At 29.9% G+C, this 17,667-nt stretch overlaps 2 long non-coding RNA genes across 7 annotated transcripts; both read right to left on the bottom strand.

The window, feature by feature from the left end:
* Nucleotides 1–9,050: 9,050 nt before the first annotated feature.
* LOC117131896 lies at nt 9,051–12,886 on the bottom strand. Its single transcript, XR_004455336.1, has 2 exons — nt 12,662–12,886; nt 9,051–12,609 (listed from the first exon to the last, which is right to left on the bottom strand). It is a non-coding gene; the product is annotated as an uncharacterized LOC117131896 (long non-coding RNA).
* Nucleotides 12,887–14,006: 1,120 nt separating this feature from the next.
* On the bottom strand, nt 14,007–17,326 carry LOC103874636. 6 transcript variants are annotated; one of them, XR_004455333.1, is made up of 4 exons: nt 14,746–17,326; nt 14,550–14,667; nt 14,318–14,454; nt 14,007–14,222 (listed from the first exon to the last, which is right to left on the bottom strand). It is a non-coding gene; the product is annotated as an uncharacterized LOC103874636 (long non-coding RNA). The 6 variants fall into 6 exon arrangements; XR_004455330.1 differs by having other exon boundaries at nt 14,007–14,454; nt 14,746–15,016; nt 15,274–15,475; XR_634245.3 differs by having other exon boundaries at nt 14,007–14,454; nt 14,746–14,958; nt 15,274–15,442.
* Nucleotides 17,327–17,667: the final 341 nt, after the last annotated feature.

Here is a 17,667-nt window from a genome sequence, read left to right as displayed (position 1 = left end):
TCCATTAGAGCTTCTGGGTTTATGCGACTTTGTCTTTTACTTCTCTGTTTCGTAAAAGAATAGAAAGCTTTTTTTTTTTCCATCTATTATTATTATATTAAGGGGATAAGGGTGTTTCAAAAAAAAAAAAAAAATATATATATATATATTAAGGGGATAAGGTCCAATTGGACCAAGCCCAAAACCATTACAACGGAGCCCAAAAAACATGCCCATAAAACTATCCTAAAACCCATCCAAGGGATATACGCCCAAAGACCCGGCCCGAACAACAAAGCCTAAAAACGGCACCGCCCCAAACGCCAACACGATGGCACACGTGTTGAGATCTCAACTGCGAAATACACGTGTCACCAAATCCCTTCTCCTTCCTCCAACGCCAGAGAGAACACGCAACTATCACCGGAAACCGCACCCGATCACCACCACCATCCACGGCTGAGCTCCTTTCGCAGAGAGCTTCCATCCACTGACGTCGAGATCTCATCCTGAGCCACCAAGCCGCCAATCACGAGATTAAAGAAATCCCACACCTCCTCTTGTTTGTCGTCAACACCATCGCTTCATCGCCATCAAAGAGATTCAATAGATCTATTCGAGATCTCTTCTGAAGGAATCAAACCGAGAACACATAAAACATGGGCAAAGCTACAGTCACACCCTTCAGGAAAGGGGTGACGATCAAAAGCCGATGGCATAAGGCTCAGAACCTCCACGCCCGGAGTCATAAGCCGGTGAGACCGGAGCCAGAGAAGCCTCCTTCTCCCGGAAACAGAGCCAGCAAAACCTGCAAAGAGAGCAACGGCTAGCCGGACCCAAAGAACGGGAATCAAAACCACCGATAGAGCACCGAAGAAAGTTTCATTTCATCTCACAGAGGAGAGAGAGAAGTCCCGGTCTCCGTCTTTCCTCTTTTGATTGAATAGAAAGCTTTTCAGTTTGTGTTATTTGTTAAAAAAAGGTTAAGCTTGTGTCGTGGTTCTTTTTTAGTTAACCGGTTTCAGCTCTTGGTTTAATTTAATTATCCACCAGCATTGATGTTTCGTTTGTCTTGTTTATCTATACTATTATTTATGAAGTGATTTTGTTTATTTGTCATATTCTCCATGATTTTAGGTAATTTTATTTACTTGTCATATTTTTATTAGGTTTTAGCTAAATCATTGATTTATTATTTGTTATTAGCTGAGTCATTAATATATTAATTTAAAATTATCCTTAATGAATCTTGTATATAATTAAAAATGAATGTTAATAATATTAAATTTTTATGTTATACTAAAAACGAATTTAAACAATATCTTTACTGAATTTGATATATAATTAAAAATGAATTTTATTTTAATAGTATAAAGTTTATATGTTATATGTTACATTAAATAATTGATTATAAAATAATATAATAGAATTATAAAAAATAAGATTATTCTTATATATATTGTGTTGCTATCTGAAAACAATATTTTATTATAAAAGTTAAAAAAGTTAAGATAAAAAAACAATTGATAATTAAATATTAGTCAAGCAAGAAAATTATATAAAGATATTTTCTAAACTATTTCTAAGATATGAGTGTTTTAAAAAAAATTAACACAAAAGTAAGTATATATTTTGATAAAAAAATATTTGACATATATAAATACTTTGATGTTTGATTTAACTATTTAAAACCATAAATAATAACTTAGTACGTTGGTTTTAGATTAATAAAACATAAACTAATAAGTATTCATAAGAAGTTTATGCCCGCATATACGGGCAAAACACCTAGTTAATAATTATTGACTTTGATTCGTGCGCATTATATTAAAGATGCAGATTTTACATTTTCTGATTTTTGATTAGACTTAATCGTTTGACATTTATTAAAATTGTTGAAACTATTTGTGTTTGGTATTGAAATATACTAATCTTTTGTTGGGTTTTGTGAGCAGATTCAAAATTCAAGTATGTCTTACAACACAAGTTTATCTATCTTGGATAGATCAAATGGTGTGATCGGCAATGGATTAAATGAGTCGACGCCTCAAATTAAGTTTGAGAGTAGTTTGCCATTTTTAATTTCATTTGCTATGAGAACTGAAATATCTGCTGGAATTAATCTGAGCATTCATATTGAAAATTACATGTGTGCTATGGTCACAGAAGTCAGTACGATTAAAAATAATTCAAAAGACTGGTGGTATGACACAGGTGCCACCACTCATATATGCATTGATAAGAACATGTTTAGTACCTATCAAAAATGCAATGATGAGGAGCGGTTGTTAATGAGTAACACCGGCTCGTTCGTTATTGAAGGTTGTGGCGAAGTGAAACTTGGGCTAACTTTTGGACAAGAGATAATTCTAAAAAATGTGAAATATGTCTCAGATATGCGAAAGAATCTTATTTCCGGTTCGCTACTAAGCAAAGCTGGATTTGTAGTAACTTTCGAGTCTGATAAACTTGTGATAAAGAAAAATGATATTTTCTTGGGCAAATGATTGGTTGAGGATAGACTGGTCAAAATGTGTATTAAGACAGTCTTATTCACAAATAAACCAAATGCTTATTTGGTTGAACCGTTCAAAGTTTGGTATGAAAGATTGGAGCATGTAAATTATAAATCTGTTCAAAGATTGATTAATTTAAACCTAATTCCGAAATGCAAATTGAGCAAAGAGAAATGTGAAGTATGGGTACAAGCAAAACTCACAAAAACCCCATTCTCTCATGTTGAGAGAACAACTGAGCCTCTTGGTTTAATTCATACAGATTTGTGTGATTTAAAATTTGTTCAAACTAGAAATGGAAAAACATATTTTGTGATTTTCATAGATGATTGTACAAAATATTGTTATGTCTATTTGCTAAGAAGCAAAGATGAAGCCTTGAGAAAATTCAAAGAGTATAAACTCAAGGTTGAAAACCAACTCGATAGAACTATAAAGATAGTTCGAATTGATAGAAGAGGCGAGTATGATGGACCATTTGATGTGTTCTGTAAAGAGCATGGCATTATTCATCAAAACCACCGCTCCATATTCACCTGAATCTAACGGTGTTGCGGAGCGTAAAAACCGAACTCTTAAAGAGATGATGAATTCGATGTTGCAGGAATCTGGGTTAGCCCAGAACATGTGGAGGGAAGCTTTGCTTACCACAAATTATATCCTCAATAAAATACCAAACAAAATCACTAGTAAAACACCATATGAACTTTAGATAGTATAGATTAAATAGATATAATTTAATGTTGTAATACTATACCTCTTTATGCTAAATATTTAAATATTTGTCCATGTTAGCTTTTAAAATTATAAAGATTTTTTTTAAATAAAAAAAATCATATTATCTAAAATGATTAATCTTTACTACCTTAAACCAGTGATTTTTTTTTAAACTATATCCTTTATTTTAAAAATTAAACAAAAACTAAATATTTAATTATTTACTCGATAATATAAATCTATGAAGCGAAAAGTTAAATTTTTTAAAAAAATTTCTAACTTTGTGAAATGTTACAATATCTTTGAATATGACAATAAAATAATATTTTACCAATCTTTATATATATACTTACGATTTTAATAATGAAACAATAATCCAAAAATATATATATATATAATAAGATACAAATATATGTGAAAGTTTGAAACAATCTCTTCAATGAAAAAAATATACAGTAAACTTATTATGTTTTAAAAATTGAAAGACACATATATATATTATAATATATACTAATTTAGAGTTGAAAACAAAATATTTATATAAAAATAAATGAAAATAAAAATCTGCGCGGTTGCGTAGGTCAAGATCTAGTGTTAATTAATTGGTCTAAAAGATCCTTTGGTAACTTGTTTTTTTTTATTAATGGCATAAGCATTATTAAACATTCTTCTTCCTAAAGACATCTTGTAAGTTTACTGCAGCTTTTTCCATGGTTATCATTTGAGTTTTAATAGAATAGACTAAATTTTGATCTGTGCTACAAAATGCGGGTATATTTTTTGTTTTGCAATGCTGGTTTATTTTTTGTTTTTATTTCTGTAAAAAAGTATTTCTTATATTTTAAAGAATTTTAATTTATATATTTGTGTTTGATATTTTTTAAAATTATTATTAAAACTTTTTGATAATTATATTGAATTTCTGATGTTGCATAACTATACATTTGTGCCAAAACTATTTCACACATTAATTATGTACTTTTATCATTAAACACTGATATAACTTTTTGAAAAACTAACCGTATTTTTACAATTTTGTTTAATAATCAATATTATTAATCTCCTGTATTAAAATTCAATTAGCCCATCAACCTTTATCAGATTTGATGTAATCTATTATCTTTTTACAGTTTATCGTATTATTTATGCATCAAACATATATGTGTTACTTAGCAATCAATTTCTAACATCTAAAACGACAAAAAGTAATTTTTTGTGACAAATCCAATTTTTTGACCGACTATGATGAAATCGCAACGGCGGGGTCACCGTTGAGCATTCCGCCACCGTTTAAACATGGATTTATATGTATGGAGTTTGACCGGGTAGGCTTTTAATAGTATGCACATCTTTTTTTATTCAGACGAACAAAAAATTAAGAAGGCATAAGTAACACACCGAGAAAAATTTATTGATGAATGTAATTATATTTTTTGGTTTAGTTAACCGCCAATTAAGTTGTGTTGGTCTAAATGCAAAATGACCATATTACCATTAATGAAGGGTAAAGCCTTGTTTGAAAACGTGATGGCATAAAAAGTAATATGCCCAGTAATTGTAGGGGTAAATATTACTAATGATCCTAAATTAGTAATATTGATATTAACTGAAAATAATTGTCTGCTGCAGAGATAGAGAAGAGTTTCTAGAATTAGATTAAAGTGCTTCACAGTTTCATGACATGGTTCTGTAAGCAAGAAGCCTACAAATAGGTACTTGATCATGAGGAGGTTCAACCAATTAGTAAAAATCAAAACTGTTGTTCATCTTAGGAACTTATTCACAAATTAACAGAGTATCCCACCTGCCAAGTACGACATACGAGATTATATATCATTTGGTATAAAGATTTGTGTTAGTTGAATACTGTTATGCTTTGGTGAAGCAATTTAGAATGTATTAGTTTTGGATAACGTATATTGTATGTTTTCTTTGTTTCACATCACAATACTCTGCAATAAAGTATCTGCCTAGCTTGAGAACGAAGTAATATGTTAAAATATCTGCTGATGGAAATGAAACCTAAAACCATTCGATTGTTAAGATTTGGCTACCACTTGTGAAATTTGTGGGGAAAATGGTAGATATTTACTCTTTGGTTTAGAATGCTAACTGTAATTTTTGATATTGTTTGCAAAGGAAAGAGTTGTGCATGGGCAGGAGATGGTCTAACGGTGGTCACGAGCCGGAGAAGCCACGGTAGTTGCATCGGTGGTTTTACATGTCTTCTTTTAATATTGATATTGAATTGTAGAAAATGGTAATGTTTTCATACTTTCATGAGATGAACAGAGCATACGCTCCATTGGATGTTGTCATAAGTTGTAACATATGATAGGTGTTATTAACAATATATTTTCTTTTTTTTTTGGGTGAAATTACAATATTATGTTATATATTTATATTTGTTATCATATAAATAAAGATGTACTTACACGCTAGCAAACTCTCGTCAAAAAATTTCAATTATAATTTCTAGAGTTATATCAATACCTTCAAAAATGTTAGGAGATATATTGAATTGTGTACGCAATGATTTTTAGTAGGTGATGTCAAGCAAATCGGGTTGAGTAAGTTTTGCCATTTTGGTGTTATATAATTAAAAAAAATGAAAATTTTTAATACCTCAAAACTATAAAAATATATCTTATAATGATAAATTACATTATTTTATTATTATTTTATACTTGAAAATTAAATCTGTTTATTAAATATTTTAAATAAATTTAAAACAGCCTTTTCATCAGAAATCCTAACAAATAATAAATTTGTTAAATTTATATTTCAATTATTATCAAATAATAATTTACTTTTAAATAAATATAAATTCAATAACAAACGTCTTCTTCATCAACATCTACTGCATGTATCCTGTTCAAAAACGCGCTCTAGGCGGACGTTTAATCGCCGCAAATCCGTTACACGACCATCAACCGTGGCGAGTTGACCATGTTCGCTCTATTACTCGGGCTGTGTAAAAAGTTTACGATTTTGAAGTTTTTAATTTCAAAATAACATGCTATGTAGAGATCTGATGAATTTTGATTAAATCTTAGAAGATTAAGGAGATAAAACCTTGAAATCGTCAAAATAAATAAAACGTAAAACGGCTGCAGCTTCAGAAAACAAAGGTTGAAGATGAAGGCTGTGTATTTTACTCATTAACCCTAAAATTGAAAAAAAAGGACAAAAAGTAATAATCTGGCATCGAACCGCTCAACTCTACATCATTAAAGCCAAAATAAACCAATAGGCCGACCTGAACAATTAGTTAACTTCCCATATTTAAATATATATAGCCGTTGAAATTGTATAAAATCCATGTAATTACTCCCCGCTTAATCCCCGTATAATCCCCGAATAACAGATTCGGCGCTAGGCGGTACCTCACTGCACGCGTTACCCCTAGCGCGATTCCGAACAGGACATGTATGCTAAATCCTTATAATAGACAATTTACATAATTCAACAATGTATATATATAAATATCTAATTAACAAAAGAAATGATTATATTGTTGTATAATAAAATTATTGTGAGGATCATAATATATAAGATTCATTAAATTGTTTTGAAAAATTTAATTTTTATATTTAGGTTTTTATAATCATATTTTTGTTTAATCTATTCTATTAAAACAAGAACATGACCTATTGATATAGTTTTAGTCCAACTAATTTAATACAATTATTAAAATCTCTTACTAATTATTTAAGAAAAATATTTTACACAATATGATTACAAAAAAAAACACAAATATGATTAAAAAAATTAAATTTCTAAAAAAATTTAAAACAAAAAATATACCAACCCTTTCAAGTGGACTATATAAAGCAAAATCTAGTGGACTATATAAAGCAAAACACAAAGTCCGATTATAAACAAAAGCCCAAACAAATTACAAACCAAAATAAATGAACCGCATCATCTATACTATACTAAAAGGGAGATATAAGCTCCTCTTAGAGTGTCCAGGTAGGCACAAAAAATCGTCCAATCAGAGAGTCTGAAGTTGCCACATCATCTCATTTATTTTTTCGTAAAAAATGAAAAAAACAATGCAAAGGAAAGGATCGAACCCGGGTTAGTATGACATAAATATATGAAAGATACCACTAAACCATTGAAACTTTCTTGGACACATATACAAGAATCACAAAATATGTAATCATATTTGTCAATGTTCTCACACTTTCAAAGAATATATTAGCTTAGTCACTTACTTATTTTTTTTTACAAAACAAAGTAAAAAAGCATAGATTTTTTTTTTCGTGACAAAGTTAAGAATTTTGTAAAAGTAAATTTAACATATAAATTTTCGTGACAAATATGAAAAAGCATAGATTTTTGTACAATTTTGACAAAAAACTCAAAACATAGTTCTCTAATGTCTTAATAAAATATTATTTAAGGGTACAATAATTAAATGTATCAATTCAATAAATTTTGTAATTTATAGACAAAACAATAACACAACAAATTTTGAAACATTTGTAGCCTATCGATTTCTTTTCATAAGAATCCAACTAAACAAGATAAAAACAATTAAATTTATGTAATTACCATTTTACTCAATTTTGATTAATTTCAAATTGTAATAATGTATCTTTTTGAATTTACAAAATAATAATGTTCTTTCTTTATTACACTAGCATTATATATAGATTTCATATACACAAATAAATATAATATAACAACATAAACTTGCTTTCCCCGATTCATATGAAAACTTTTTAAGTTATCCACCAAAGCAAATTAATTAAATAAATCAAATTGTTAGAATACAACAAATTAATATATAAATTTATTTTAAATTAAATTATTTAAAAAGTGTATTTTCATTAAAAAAAATAATAAATAAGTAAAACTGATTTGATGGTAATTTTTATGACATATATATATTATGTGAAAGAAATATAAGCTTAATATGGAAAAAAATCTTAAATACAAAAAACTCTAAAATTAACAAAAAAAACTAATAAAAATTAAACTATGATATCAATTGAAAGCTTCTTAGACAATATTAATAAAATATTTAAGCGATAATTAGACAAATTTGATTTTTTTTGCCAGCCAAAAGTTTATTATTAATTAGCATCAGTTATTTCAAGATGTTTAAGAAAGGATGAACTTAAATGATATATGAACTATGAATAGTAGTACTTTGTAAAGCTAACTTAGATAACACATCTGCACATCATTTCCAGTCCTTTTTGATGCCTAAATTCAATTTCTTCAGAGTAGTTATTCCCCAAAGAGATCGTATGAGATATTGTTTTGATATTCAGATTTATTTCTTGACTGTTAAGAAGATTGATAACTGTAAAAATGTCTCATTCGAATATTATATGTCTATAATCGAATCCCCAACATGAGACAACTTTGTTTAAAAAGTAAATAATTTCATTTTTCTTATATTATATAATAAATATATATTATTTACTAATAATAAAAATATAGTTATTCTTCAATCACAAATATCTATGCAAATATGTGAATCAAGTACAACAATCAAACAACATAATGATTTCCACAAAGAAAATTTTAAAAATATATTTATGTTATGTAGTCTTATTTTATATTCTCTAAATAATGTAATTCAATACTATACATTATTTTTTTAGAATTGAGAAATACATATAATATCTTATCCGCACGTAGCGCGGTTAAAAAATCTAGTTTTGTTAAAGTGGACAGTTGTTGCTTCCAGAATGTTCGAATTAATGATGTGGCATCACCATGTGTGAGAAAACTCTAATTTATATATAGACTAGGGTTGGCCCGTCCTACGGACTGAATATACTTTACTTGTGATCTGGGTTATTATTTTTTATATGATTTTGTGATTTGTATTTTAGGTTTACCTTTGCAAGAGATGTGTATGAGATATACTATTTTATTAATTTAAGTTGTTGGTTAGTTTGTTTGTAAGTAATTTTTATTTTGAATTTTTACTTATATGGCATCACCATGATTGAGTTGTTATGTCAATTATCAGTTGAATGATTTGAATCTAACAACTAATGTATATGAATCTTTTTGATGTTCTCGCCAGCCGTAAGGCATTTATAATTTCAAAAAATAATATGTCAACTTTGGTGAAAAACTGGTAATCAAAAGATTAGCCATCCAGTTGGATTGGAAATGGTGTTCCTGGTGTTCATCGGTCTCATTTCTTAAGTTTATTACCGGGTGATACTTGGTTTTAGTAAAATAAACTCTATTGTTTCTTAGGAACAAATATGAGCATCTCTAGAACATTTCTAGCTTGGTCTTAATTCTTAAGCATAAGATTTCAGATGATAGGGGAAGAAATTCATAATTGTTTCTATGTTCCATTCGAGATCAACTACCAAGATGTTTTTGTTGTCAAGATTTGGAGGACCCATTGGTAGAAATTAGCACTATTTGTATTTTCATTACAGAAATACTAAAACTTTGACATGGTTTGCAGAAATTTTAAACATATTTATATTGTAAACTATGTATTTATTTTACACATTTCTGTATATTTTTTATTAGTCAAATATTTTTGCAAAGAAATTTTCATTTTTAGTCATTGAGGTTTTAAAATTTTATTAATATAGGTTATGATAATATTTACAACCAAATAAATTGGAATATAATCTCTTATAAGATTTCAACAACATGATATACAATCTACGTTTTGACACATCAATACTTACCATCAATTAGCATCGTTAATTTTCTGTTATTTACTTTTTTTTATATATATAAAATTTTATTTTCATAATAAAATATGAGAAGGTATGAATTATCAGCGGTAAGATGCATTATGAGATAAAAATATTTATTTAGAAATATATGGTTATATAGTATGAATGAATTATTATTTTTATGATTGCTTATTTTTATTTTATAAACTATATGATTAGCTGAAGCTTTACTATATACTATATCCGAAAAGAGTAGAACGATGATCATATCATACTTTGATAATTTCTTCAGATATAGAACGATGATCATATCATACTTTGATAATTTCTTCAGATATCGCTCGCATAGGTTAGACGCCAATTATCAGGATCCAAATATTTAGTGTGTCAAACAGCTTAGGAGCATATCCTTTCTCACGATGGCCCTCGAAATAGCATTTGTGGAGAGAATCTTTCGAATCAAGAAACTCACTAAGCCATTTTCCAGCATGTGTCATTTCAAGTTATCATTGAAATCTACGTAATAGAACCCAAACCTCATTTTATAACCTCTCTCCCACTCGAAGGTGTCCATTAACGACCATATGTAGTACCCCTTTAACCTCACATCGTGCAGCCAGCGAACCATCCACCACATGTGTGATATAAAAGTATTTTTCTATGCCTTCAGTTAATTATTATAAAAATATTTTTAGTAACCATATTAGTTTGTAATATATACATGATGGCTTTACTCATGATTAAGATGTGACTCTTGATAAATTATTTTCTCCCGTAGTCGCTTGTGGCTTTGGCCAAGGTCTTGGTTCTGTTGTCGATTTCGTCCATCCCTACCAATTTAATTTTAGTTAGCATATTGGTCTTTCCAAAAGATTACATATAAAATTAATATAAAACATAAAATAAATAGTAAAATGGTATAATCTTAAAAATCTGTTATTAAATAAATACTTTACTTCATTATGTTTACCGATCAAAATATGCTTCATTTTATTAACAATTATTCTTTTGTGATTTTATATTTTGTAAAATAAGTAGATGTTATTAAAGTTAACCAAGAATTATAAAGGATGTGTAATATGACCAAATCAACTTGTGTTATAAGGAAGTGTTTATATGAGTATTGCTGGAATATGAATAAATTTTATTTGTCATATTTCAGAGGACATTTTACCCCTATAATATGTCATTTTATTTCTTATGATTTAGTTAACTAAGAAGAAATGCATGAATGTTTAGACTTTCACTGGCCGGGATATGTATTTGTGGTCGTTTAATTTTTGTTTATTATAGGTAGGCGATTTATCTACATATAGTTTTATCGTGTTTGTTTTCAAAGGTGTTAGTATTATTTAAATTTTGATTTAACATGTCATTTTCTTTATTCGTTCAGTAAGGAAATTGGATGTGTTTCTGATATTTGATAAGACTTAAAATTGTGCTTGGTACCATACATTTCCTATGCAACTGTTCTAAAGTTTTTCTACACTTGACACAGAAATTTTATTTTATTTTATTTTTATTGCTGATTTATTATACTATTTCTGAACTCTTGGTTGTGGTCTTCCAATAGTTTGTTGTTAATTTCCTTTTTCTTGAATTTTGCCACCATAAAAGACAGAAAATTCCAGAAGATCCAATACTTTTCTTTTAAATTTTTTTCCGCTTGGTTAGATTCAACGCGAAAAAGCAATATTCATAAATATTTTTTTTGTCATCATCATAAATATTTTTGATTTTTGGTTTTATGAGTTTTTCCTATGTATTCTTGAAAATTATTTAATTTGGGTTATATAGTGGATTTTTATTATATTATGTATTTCCAATATTTGTAATTGTTTTATCCTCCTTATGTTGGTTATTTTTATTTTTCTAAGTATTTGTTCTTCAAATTGTGTTTTATCCATCATTTTTTCTTATTAATTTCTAAGAACATCAGTCTGGTGATTAAAAATAGAAAAGGTTATGTAAGATTCACTCCTTTTTATTTTTTTGTTGTCTCTGGTTTGATAAACGTAAAAACAAATATCATAAATAAACTTTCCCTTTTAATTATTTTTGATTTTTTGATGTATGCTTAAAATTTATGTATTTTAAAGTATATTATGTATTTTTATTAAATTATTAATTGTTGACTAATTTTACAAAGTTCAAGTTATATTTTGTATGTTCACTATTTTTTTTCATTTTACAAACTTTTTGTTTATTAGATTTCTGTTTTTCTTATATATTAATCATTAGTTGTGATTTTTCATTTTCTTGTTAATTTATGTATGCTTGAGTTTGGGGAACAAAAAATAATTTTGTATGTAAGAAGCACTTTTTATTTTGTTAAGGTGCATTTGATGAAACATGAAAAATAGCGTAAATGAATTTTTCATCTTTTATTCTTATTATTTTATTTTTTCATAAAATCTATATATTTTGAATTATATTATGTATTTATTATATGTTCAAAGAAAGTTTGGTAAAAAGAATTTGGTTAGATTGAAAATAAACTGTTGGTTAGAAATAATTTATCAATTGTTAAATGTGTTGTTAATAGATTTGATCTAAATAATAAAAAGATGAAAATGTAGATTAGTTTTCAATTTTTAATATTATAAAGTAACAAATTTCTAGATAGCTTCTTAATGGAGTGGTAACATTAAAAGGGAGAGTTGAAGTATATTTTATATTCATAGATTGTTGTAGCATTCTTGTTGTCAAATGTAAGTGATCTCCCTGATTTCCACGCTATCTAGATTAAACCACCGCAAGCGTTTTAGATACTGCAACGACTGAAAAAGCTCTGCAGCTTTGACCTGAAACCACCGCAAGCGTTTTAGATACTGCAACGACTGAAAAAGATCTAGTTGCTTCCACTCGAAGGTTGTGGTTCTTTCCTCCACGACTACTTAATCTTGGGAATTGGGAATGCACTCTCGTAGCTTTTGAGATTGAGAATGTCTAGGCATCCATCTGTTCTGATCCATAGAGGCTCATTTGTTTGTGTAAGGCCCTGTTCGTTTGTACATCTAGAAGATGCATCCAGATGGTCCATCTAGATGTCTTATCCAGATGAACCATCTGAATGCAACTATGTTCGTTTGCTTTTCATTTTTTAAATTTCATTTGCATCAAGATAGACTTGTTAATAAAATGACTAAAATATAAATTTTTTCGTTTCAGCGGAAAAATAGCATTTTTACGGTTTTGGCCGAAAATATTTTTGCGGTTTTTGAGGAAATATGTGTTTTTCGTGAAAATGTGCATTTTTATGGTTTTGGCAGAAAAATACGTTTTATGGGTTTAGCGAAAAAAATATGTTTTTGCGGTTTGGACGGAAAAAGTGTGTTCTGAAGTTTTGGTGAGAAAAATGTTTTTGACGGAAAAAGTTTTTTTCACGATTTTGGCGGGAAAAGTTTTTTTCGCGATTTTTGCGGGAAATTTTTTTTCGCGATTTTGGCGGGAAAAGCATTTTTACGGTTTTGGCGGGAAATGCGTTTTTCCGGTTTTGGCGGGAAAATGCATTTTCCGGTTTTAGCGGGAAAATGTGTTTTCCGGTTTTGGCGGGAAAATTTCATTTTCTAGTTTTGGTGGTAAAATTATGTTTTTCAGTTTTGGCGGAAAAATGCATTTTTCCAGTTTTGTCGGGAAAATTCAGTTTTCCGGTTTTGGTAGGAAAATTGTGTTTTCCGGTTTTGGCGAGAAAATGCGTTTTTTCAGTTTTGGCGGGAAAATTGTGTGTTTTCCGGTTTTGGCGAGAAAATGCTTTTTGCGGTTTTGGCCGGAAAATGCTTTTTGGAGTTTTGGCGGGAATATGCGTTTTTTGGGTTTTGGCGGGAAATTCAGTTTTGGTCGAAAAGTGTTGTTTTACTGGTTTAACCGAAAAATGTGTTTTTATGAAATGTGTTTTATGTTTTTTGCAGAAAAATGCATCTTGCGGTTTTGGCAGAAAAGTGTGTTTTTCAGTTTTTGCAAGAAAATGCATTTTTTGGTTATAGCGGAAAATTTGTATGCAAAAAATAGAAATTTACAGTTTGAAAATAATATTTTGATTTTAAAAGGTCATTTTTGTCATTTATCATTTTGGACTGAACTAGATGCATCTGCATCTGCATCCAGATGCACCATCAAGACTCACCTTCATTTGGGTGGAAATTTGAGATGAATTTTTAAAAATTCAGCTGTGTAATACATCTGGATGTAGCATTATAATGTACAAAACGAACATCAATTTGCATCTTCACCCATATGGATCACCTGGGTGAGCAAACGAACAGGGCCTAAGCCTAAGATATTCTTCCATAGCGGGTCACAGCATTGTTGGTCATCCGAGACTTATCCATGTCTGAGATAACAAAGTTTGGTAGAGACAGTAAACTCGAGGCAGCCATTGAAGAACAACTTGATGGAAAGAGGGTTTCATAAAGAAAAAGCTAGAACCTCTTCTCTAAGCTTTTTTGATTCGAAGCTTCTGTTTAAGTCTTCATGAACACAGGTGTGGCAAATGGTGTGTGTTTGAGAGCTTCTCTAATGGAAATGTTTTCGCAACAAATCCTATCAGCTCTCTCGTGTTGCGCCTGCTAGAAGAAACGATGGAGAAGCAAAACTAAGGACTTCTTTTTTTTTGGAAAAGAGAAGAAGGGAGGAAGAGAGAAAGTAAAAACTTCAAAACCTTCTTATGTTTTCTTCGGTTCTGAAACCAAAACTTGATCTGTCTTGGAGCCAAACCCAACTCTCTCCTAAGTTGCATCCTCTGTGTCTCATCTGGAGGTTGACACTCATTGAAAGCTCTGCAAACAAAACCATAAGCGAAAAGAAAGAAAGAAAGAGCTGGAGAAAACAATTGTGTAGAGAAAAAGAGAGTATACAATTCAAGCCGTCCGATCTGGTGAGGTGTGTGGCAGTGGAGAGTGGAAATGCTTCTTGTCCAACATTGATGAGCTTAAATCCCTTGATCTCACCTCCTCTTAACATTCGGACCTTCCAAAAGAGAGATGTAGTGGGAGGATTGATTGAAGGATCTTTAATGGGCATCTTAATATATATCTCCTTGCATGATCATTGCAGCTTCCCAACAAAGCCTGAGGTAGACCTTCATTGTTATCAACCACTCTATCCTCATCTATATTCTTCAATTGCCTAAAACACGTTTGTATCTAGCTCAGCCTACAAAGCGACTAAACTATATAATCTCTTCTCCAGATACAAATAACGCTAATTTACATTTCATATTAATTAAATTGATAAACCAACAGACCCTAATCTAACGAAACTTCCAATCAAAGTCAGTCATATAATCAAACCACTAACAAAGGATCTAAACCCAGAAACCATCCAAAGAGGAGTTAGCCGTTTTCCAGAAACTTATGAATCAGAAGCTTGAACGGATGTATTACCTTTTTATAGTCGAAAATTCTGAGATAAGAAAGTAAATGGGGATGCATTCAATAGATGATGAATGCTCTGAAGACGACGCTTCGCTTCTGTGTAACTCTTGTAATGGTTTCTGACTGTCCTAGTCGGGAAGATGAACGAAAGCATATTCTGAAGTTAACTTCAGACGGCGTAACTAAGACCATGGGCCACCAATAAGGAATAACCCAGCCCAAGCAAATCTAATTGTTACAAATACATTACAAACCCAGTTAGAAGACCGACGTAAACAAAGATTTCAAACTTTAAAAACAACATGTGACACTCCAAGAAGAGAATAATTGATGACATGGCAGCCCGAGGACCGAGAGAACTGTATTTTATACTAGGTGGGTTTCTACGCTTCGTGCAGAATATTATTTAATTATGGTTAAATATGATGTTTTTGGATGATGTAATTATGTGGTCAGTATTTATTTGTGAAGAATATGATTTAGTATTTTATTGTGTTATGTAGTATTAGGTTATACGTTAATATATTATGTGTTCGTCTTTTAAAAAATGTATTGTTGTGTGTATAGTAGTGTTTGTTAATGGTGAATTGAGCTTCTGATATAAAGTATATTGAATTTCAATCACTTTGAATTTAAGCATTTGTTGATTCTAACATTAACGGTTTCAGCGTCAAAATTGTATTTCATATTTTCATATTTGTGAACATTATTCTTTTTCTTAACAACATTGAACATTATTCTTCTAAAAAAATTGTTCCGCATATTTTGACTTGAGCCGTCACCATCTATGTATTTTATTTAAATTTCCGGTATGCAGTGTTTCTTACCATCACTGGAAAAAGACTCACCTTTGTTGCTCTTGTTTATTTCGTCTTCTTCTCTTGTGAGATTATCTGATATTTGTTGTAGATCAGGTTTATGAGTTTTCAGTTGTGCGGTTGTGTCTCATGATGTTGTAGGCTGTTCTGGTCAATATTTTTCCTATTCTTCCTTAGATTTGGCTAATGTTCGGAACTACATCTCCTTGGGTTGGGTCAGAGTTTAGTTTTCTTCCTCGTAGTTGGCTTGCCGCTGATAGTCCCTGCTCGTCTTGGTTTTCAAGATCTGGGTTTTGGTGATCTGACTTTTATGTTCTCTTCATAGCTCGAGGATGGCTCCACAGTTTGCTGATTTTGTGTAGTCTCTTTTTCTTTCTTTGTTTTCTCATCTCGTTGCAGTTTTCATCGCTGGTAGCGTTTCTGGTGGCTCGCCGTTTCATCATGTTTGCCACTCCAGGTTTGGATAGTGTTTTCTTTCGTGTAGGTTTTGTGGGCTTGGAAGATTATTTCTTGTCTCAAACTTGAGCTCTGGTTTCTCTGTGGTTGGCTTCGATTCTTCCTTCCTTATGTTGCTTTTCTTCTTTCCATGCTTCCCTTAGTATAGGTTTGTGGAGCTAGTCTTTTGGTGCTTTGGTCTCTTCTATTCATAGTTTTGTGGTTCTTCATTGGCATGGGCTCTTTGTTTTACTTTTTAGCTGGTGGTTGTGCTTTATGCATATGTTTTTCTGCTTCGTGGTGACTTTGGTCTTCCGGTGATTATTCTTCCTCTGATCCTTTTTTTGGTGTTTTGGGTTAGTGCTTGATCGCGTTCGTTTGTGTTCCAGAGTTAGTGTTACTATAGTATTTTATTTTTTCTTTGTAATTGTGGAGATTTAAATTTAGATTATGTGTCTTACTCTGTTTTTTTTTTAGTTTAGTTATTTTATGATTTTGAATAGTAGATAATAAAATAGTAAAAGTTTATGTAAGTTTTAGTTGTGAATAAATAAAATATTAAAAATCTATTTGTATTATTTTATTTTTTCCTTATTCATCTTCAATTTTATTGACCAATAAAATATATTATGAAACTTCATATAATAATGGTTAGTGCGAGAAAAATTATAGTGCACAATTAAACAGTACTAAGCCAAATTGTAATAGTGTAAAAAAAGAATGACCTAAAATGTAAAACAAAAAAAATACATCGGGACACATGTCATAAGATCCCCTTGCCATTTGTCATAAGAAATAAAAAAGCTAATTATATATATATTTCTCGCACTAACCTGGAGAGACTATCCTCAACTTTATTATTATAGATAGATAGATAGATAAATATAGATGTATACTAAATTAAAATATTTAGGTAATTTGTGTATTTTAGCATTGTTCATTAAAACAAAATTAACTCGTATTACATTTGTCATCTATGCCAGTAATTATCCACGAAAAACCTTAGAATTTTTGATAAAATTGATCATATTTCAAAGAGTATGTATAAAATTAAATATTTAATATTTTATGATATTGTTGAATAAATCGTGTATACATAAAAAGGTGAAAAATAATTTATAGAGAAATAAGCCATTTTCCCAACAAACTC

Source organism: Brassica rapa, chromosome A01 (assembly GCF_000309985.2).
Source record: "Brassica rapa cultivar Chiifu-401-42 chromosome A01, CAAS_Brap_v3.01, whole genome shotgun sequence".
NCBI lineage: Eukaryota > Viridiplantae > Streptophyta > Magnoliopsida > Brassicales > Brassicaceae > Brassica > Brassica rapa.
The sequence above is the reverse complement of the archived record's forward strand: the minus strand, read 5'-3'. Positions and strand labels throughout refer to the sequence as shown.